The following is a 7,275-nucleotide window of genomic DNA, read 5'->3' as shown; positions in this document are numbered from 1 at the left end:
ACAGCAGCTTGGATTATTTGTTGTGACGCTTTGTATTAAATGAATAAATTACTTTTGCTACACAACAACAACAACAACAACAACAACAACAACAACAAGACCTGCAGATCCCACACGAAACGAAACTCAGTTAAAGCCACTGAACTCCTAAAAAGATGGTTCTTCAAGGATTCTTTAGTATAAACATAGGTTAACTTGCTTAACGGGTTCTTTGCATGGTAAAATGGTTCTTCAGACTAGAGAACGTGTTTATGGTTCTGTACGGCACCAAAAAGGGTTCTTCTGTTGTTATAAGCTTGAAATGGTCATACAACACGCTCTCCATCAGTCTGAAGAACCATCTCACAATGCATGCAGATGGCTCCTTGAGTGTTCATGCTTCCATTTAGAGCCATTGTCTAATAGGAACCCTTGCACTCTGTTTTATTCACACTTTATAGGCAGAATAAAACTCTGTAAATAATTATAAAACAGATTAAATAAATTAGCCAAAACAATATGAAGTGTAAATTAAGAAGCACAGTTGTAGCAGGTGGTCAAGCGAGGTTACATTGCCTGTTACTGAAGGTACTGCTGTCTGTTAAAAGGACAGTCCAGCCTACAGTTAAAGTTTAATGTTCTCTGTCATCTCACGCATGTTCCCTCACCTCGATTTGACAAAAGTCCTGATTTTAGGTTGTTTATATTCTGTTCATGAGTGGTCTGTCACTACAGTGCTCAGCACTCAAGATCTACAGATCTACGTAACCAAGCCAGCATTAGTGTAACTTACACACTTTAAAAAGCTGGTTTTTCAAGGGTTCTTTAGGAAGGAGTTCTATATAGAAACATGAACGCTCACAGAACCCTTTGCGTGATTCAAGGGTCCTTTGAATAGTGCAATAGTTCTGCAGATTGATGGAAAATGTGCGTTGATGTGCTGTAGAAGGTTCTATATAGTAATTGAAAAGGATTTTTACAGCACCCAGAAACGGTTGTCATTCTAGCAATAAAAGAACTCTGTTGGGTGCCATATGGAACTATAGAAGGGTTCTTTGAATGGTGACAAGGTTCTTCAGATTGACGGAGAATGTGCTGTATATGGTTCTGAAGAACAATTTTATAATGCAAAGAAACCTTTAATCATGCAAAGGGTTGTTTGAGTGCTCATGGTTCTAGAAACATTTTCTTTACTAAAGAACCCTTGAAGAACTTGTTTAAGTGTGGACCTCAGTCTACAAAAAGCAGCTCTATCTCAATTCAAAATGAATCAAGAAAAAAGTTTTTGGTTTATGATTTTAATTATCAGTTGGTTTTAGTAGACGTTTGGTAATAGTTTTTCAGTGTGTTGTAATTTTTTGGGTTTGATTTGTTAACTAATAGTTAGGTTTGGAGAAAGTGTGAATGTAGGTAAATGTAGTGTGACAGATGTTCTGTGTGCATCTTGGATGGAAATCTAACAGTACTGGAGTTTTTCTTGCATGTAATTTGAATACTTTTATCCACAACCAGGTTTGGAATTTCTATACTGGTCTGTTCATTTACTCAGCATAAGAGTTAAATGATAACAGCTTAATTTAAATTGACAACATGAATTTCTTCTTCTGCCGTGTTTGTTTGTTTTTTTATTTTTCTCTGCAGGTCTGTGTTCCGTGACCAGCAGGCTCTTTTGAAAAATTCAAGCGGGTAATGTGATATATCGCCGCTGTGCAGTGTTCGGGGAGCTGTAAGGCGATCTCGACACAAACTTTTTGTGTCTTTATCACAGGCTGTCCGTAACGTTCCTGGAGAAAACTGCTTTCTGAAACATGAACGCTGTTTCAGACCATATCAGAAAAAGGAAAACCACAGCGGTGTACGTTTAAGGTAAGTGTTCACAGGAAACATTTCTTTTTATTTTTAAATGTTTTGATGACTCTTTATGTGCTCTGTTGACAGATAATGATGAAGTTAATGTAGTTCAGCAGGTGGTGCCTGCAGGTGAATGCTCTTATTACCAAAGCAAAGAAGACAGGGGACATTATTGTTGGTGTCCATCCTAATTCAGTCGGTTATGTCCTATAGATAGCCAGACAGACAGACAGACAGATTTATAGATGGCTAGATAGACAGATAGATAGATACATAGACAGACAGATAGATGGAGAGACAGATGGACGGACAGACAGACGGATAGGCGGGCAGACGGATAGCCGGTCAGACAGACGGATGGATAGATACATAGATGGATAGGCAGATAGACAGGCAGACAGAGAGATGGATACGGATGGATGGATGGACAGATGGGCGGATAGATAGATACATAGATGGACTGGCGGATAGTCGGACAGGCGGATAGACAGACGGATGGATGGATGGATGGATGGATGGATGGATGGATGGATGGACGGATAGACGGACAGGCGGATAGATGCATAGATGGATAGATGCATAGATGGATAGACGGACAGGCGGATAGATACATAGATGGATAGATACATAGATAGATACATAGATGGACTGGCGGATAGTCGGACAGGCGGATAGACAGACGGATGGATGGATGGATGGATGGATGGATGGATGGATGGATGGATGGATGGATGGATGGATGGATGGACGGATAGACGGACAGGCGGATAGATGCATAGATGGATAGATGCATAGATGGATAGACGGACAGGCGGATAGATACATAGATGGATAGATACATAGATGGATGGATAGATAGACGGACAGGCGGATAGATACATAGATGGATAGATAGACGGGAGGATAGTCGGATGGATAGACAGATAGATACATACATAGACGGATGGATATAGAGGCGGATGGATAGACGGATGGACAGACAGGCAGATAGACGGACAGACAGACGGATGGATAGGCAGATAGATGATTAGGCAGATAAAAGGATACAGACACATGGATAGACAGGCGGCTAGACAATTAGGCGGATAGAAGGATAGACAAACAGACAGATGGATAGACAGATGGACAGATGGATGGATAGACCGACAGCCAGATAGACAGACAGATAGATAGGTAGACAGATAGGCAGATAGACGATTAGGCAGATAGAAGGATAAACAGACAGACAGATAGATAGGCGGATAGAGGATTAGGTGGATAGAAGAATAGACAGACAAACAGTTCGATAGACAGATGGATGGATGGATGGATGGATGGATGGATGGATATAGATAGGTGGATAGACAAAGACAGATGTATAGACAAACAGTTGGATAGTCAGACAGATGGACAGACAAACGGATAGACAGACAAACAGTCGGATAGACAGACAGATGGATAGATAGATGGACAGACAGATAGACAGATAGTTGGGTCCGTCCAAATGGTTTTATAACAGCTGTTACACTCTTGGTGCCACTTTGAGGTTTGTGTTGTTGAAACTGCTGAGGCTGAAGAGGAAGAGGTGTGATGCAATGAATATTCTTCCTGTCTATACGTGATTGCGTTATTTTATTATTGTGTACACAGACATTGTTGGTTTTGCTGCTGTGGGAAATTTTGCCTTGGGTGTTTGTTTTCTGGGTGGTGTTTCCTTGAAGAATTTAGGTGTCCTGAATTCCCCTCATTGTTTGTTCTCGTCTCTGTCAAACTGATATACATTAGTTCATTCAAACCCTGGCTCATCATTTTTAGAGACACAGGAATGAGATATAGTTTGAACTAGTGTTGTCATTTTACCCCATTTTTTTAGCTTGGCGTTCAGCACGCTGTGTTTACAATATAAAGAATGTAGACTGGCGTTCATCACGCTGTGTTTACAATATAAAGAATGTAGCCTGGCGTTCATCACGCTGTGTTTACAATATAAAGAATGTAGACTGGCGTTCATCACGCTGTGTTTACAATATAAAGAATGTAGACTGGCGTTCATCACGCTGTGTTTACAATATAAAGAATGTAGACTGGTGTTCATCACGCTGTGTTTACAATATAAAGAATGTAGACTGGCGTTCATCACGCTGTGTTTACAATATAAAGAATGTAGACTGGCGTTCATCACGCTGTGTTTACAATATAAAGAATGTAGACTGGCGTTCATCACGCTGTGTTTACAATATAAAGAATGTAGACTGGCGTTCATCACGCTGTGTTTACAATATAAAGAATGTAGACTGGCGTTCATCACGCTGTGTTTACAATATAAAGAATGTAGACTGGCGTTCATCACGCTGTGTTTACAATATAAAGAATGTAGACTGGCGTTCATCACGCTGTGTTTACAATATAAAGAATGTAGACTGGCGTTCATCACGCTGTGTTTACAATATAAAGAATGTAGACTGGCGTTCATCACGCTGTGTTTACAATATAAAGAATGTAGCCTGGCGTTCATCACGCTGTGTTTACAATATAAAGAATGTAGCCTGGCGTTCATCACGCTGTGTTTACAATATAAAGAATGTAGCCTGGCGTTCATCACGCTGTGTTTACAATATAAAGAATGTAGCCTGGCGTTCATCACAATGTGTTTACAATATAAAGAATGTAGCCTGGCGTTCATCACACTGTGTTTACAATATAAAGAATGTAGCCTGGCGTTCATCACGATGTGTTTACAATATAAAGAATGTAGCCTGGCGTTCATCACGATGTGTTTACAATATAAAGAATGTAGACTGGCGTTCATCACGCTGTGTTTACAATATAAAGAATGTAGCCTGGCGTTCATCACGCTGTGTTTACAATATAAAGAATGTAGCCTGGCGTTCATCACGCTGTGTTTACAATATAAAGAATGTAGCCTGGCGTTCATCACACTGTGTTTACAATATAAAGAATGTAGCCTGGCGTTCATCACGATGTGTTTACAATATAAAGAATGTAGCCTGGCGTTCATCACGCTGTGTTTACAATATAAAGAATGTAGCCTGGCGTTCATCACGATGTGTTTACAATATAAAGAATGTAGCCTGGCGTTCATCACGCTGTGTTTACAATATAAAGAATGTAGCCTGGCGTTCATCACGCTGTGTTTACAATATAAAGAATGTAGCCTGGCGTTCATCACGCTGTGTTTACAATATAAAGAATGTAGCCTGGCGTTCATCACGCTGTGTTTACAATATAAAGAATGTAGCCTGGCGTTCATCACGCTGTGTTTACAATATAAAGAATGTAGCCTGGCGTTCATCACGCTGTGTTTACAATATAAAGAATGTAGCCTGGCGTTCATCACGCTGTGTTTACAATATAAAGAATGTAGCCTGGCGTTCATCACGCTGTGTTTACAATAAACAGGATATAGCCTGGTGTTCATCACACTGTGTTTACAATATAAAGAATGTAGCCTGGTGTTCATCAAACTGTGTTTACAATATAAAGAATGTAGCCTGGTGTTCATCACACTGTGTTTACAATATAAAGAATGTAGCCTGGCGTTCATCACGCTGTGTTTACAATATAAAGAATGTAGCCTGGCGTTCATCACGCTGTGTTTACAATATAAAGAATGTAGCCTGGCGTTCATCACGCTGTGTTTACAATATAAAGAATGTAGCCTGGCGTTCATCACGCTGTGTTTACAATATAAAGAATGTAGCCTGGCGTTCATCACGCTGTGTTTACAATATAAAGAATGTAGCCTGGCGTTCATCACGCTGTGTGATGTGTATACAGTATAGCCTAATGTTCATGATACAGTTTCAAACAAATAAAACAATATTTATAGCAAACACAGTGTGATCTAAATCTAAAATGTATCACACTGAGTTTATAGGAAACACGATACAAGCTAACATTCATCACATGGATATTGAAGCAAATATAGCATAGTTTTCATCACACTGTTGAAAGCAAATGCAAGCCTAATGTTTGTCACCCTCAGTTGAAAGCAAACACAATGTAATCTTAACATTTGTCACAAAATCACATATGAATTTATTTATTTGATGTAATCTAATGTTTATCACATTGATTTTAAAGCGCATAATATAGCCTAAAAACAAATGCAGTATAGCCTAACATTTTGCATACTGTTTAAATCAAATAAAAATGAATAAAAAAGTTAGCTTATGCTGATTGTTTGCTGAAGCATAAGGCGACATGATATTGAATAAAAATCTTTACCAGACCTAAAACACACAGATAAAGAGCGAATCTCTGCAAATCTGAGTCAGAAAAGTTTGATTGATCTACAGAATGTGACAGAATACAATGTCAGTGTTAGCCTATTGAAGTAGAGAACTGTATGTATTGGAATTTAAGAGTATGAGTTGTTTACCAAGCTGTAGTGCAGAGAAAGCATTAAACATGTGATACCTTGTGCAAGTCTCTTCTGAACTTCCTCTTCTGCCGAAAGGGTTAGTTATTATTTTACAGAGGAAGCAGCCTGGGTGGTGTGTGCACTGTTTTCTTTAAAGAGCACTCTCATGCAGGTTGGGTTTGTTTGGATGCTGAACTTCATTTTCTCTGTTTACTTTGTGGAGGAAGTAGCTGAACCAATCAGAATGGGAACTTGACCTTCTGCAGTCAGACTTGTATTATAGTGTTTTTTGTCCTGTAATTGGAGATCTGTACTGTGTGTATGTTAATGAGTGTCAAGGGATGTACTGGCCTATTGGAAAAGTACATGTGTGTTAATGAGTGTGCAGCTATTACTGCCTGTGTCCATGTATCGATCTATGCATGCTAGTCATAGTACTGATGGTGATGATGATGGTGAAAGTGATGGTGATCCGGTTAAGGTGGTGTTAGTGATTGTAATAATGATTATGATGGTGGTTGTGATGGTAATAGTGGTTATGATGGTGTTTATGTTGCGACGTGATAGTGATCCTAATAATGATGATGATAGTGATGTGATAATGGTGGTGATAGTGATAGTGGTTGTGTTGGTAATAATGGTTTTGATGGTGATAGTGATGGTGATTGTGATGTTGAATTACAGCTTCTTCATTACACCTTGTCATAAGTTTCACATGTATGTCTGTCTATCTGTGGTTTACTTTTGCTGTGAACTGAATCTGATTGGTGGAGTTAATTTGATATGTAGTGTTTGTAAATACAGTATAGTTTAATGTTCATCACATTGAGTTTAAAGCAAATACAATATAGCTTTTATATCTTTCTTATATTGGCCGTATCAGAGGTATTAGAGTTAAATGAGGGGTGGGGCAGCTTATTAGGTACAGGTTGGAACTTAAGTCTGCAGGAAGGCAGCCCTCTAGGACCCGGGTTAGTGGCCACTGACGAAAGGAATTACAGTCACATATTTTAAATCAAATTCAAATCAAATTTATTTGTGTTTCACTTTTCACAACTGACTGTTGTCTCAGAGCAGCTTCA

At 39.1% G+C, this 7,275-nt stretch overlaps 1 protein-coding gene across 1 annotated transcript in view; it reads left to right on the top strand.

Moving 5' to 3' along the window:
• Positions 1-1,736: 1,736 nt before the first annotated feature.
• Positions 1,737-7,275, top strand: part of rab11fip4b (RAB11 family interacting protein 4 (class II) b) — a 77,260-nt gene continuing 71,721 nt past the window's right edge. The window contains exon 1 of the mRNA XM_037536459.1: positions 1,737-1,845. The gene's annotated coding sequence lies outside the window, so the exon portion shown is untranslated. The remainder of the gene's footprint in view (positions 1,846-7,275) is intronic.

Source organism: Pygocentrus nattereri, chromosome 30 (genome assembly GCF_015220715.1).
Source record: "Pygocentrus nattereri isolate fPygNat1 chromosome 30, fPygNat1.pri, whole genome shotgun sequence".
Classification (NCBI taxonomy): Eukaryota; Metazoa; Chordata; class Actinopteri; order Characiformes; family Serrasalmidae; genus Pygocentrus; species Pygocentrus nattereri.
Note: the sequence above shows the minus strand (reverse complement) of the source record. Positions and strands in the feature narration are given on the sequence as shown.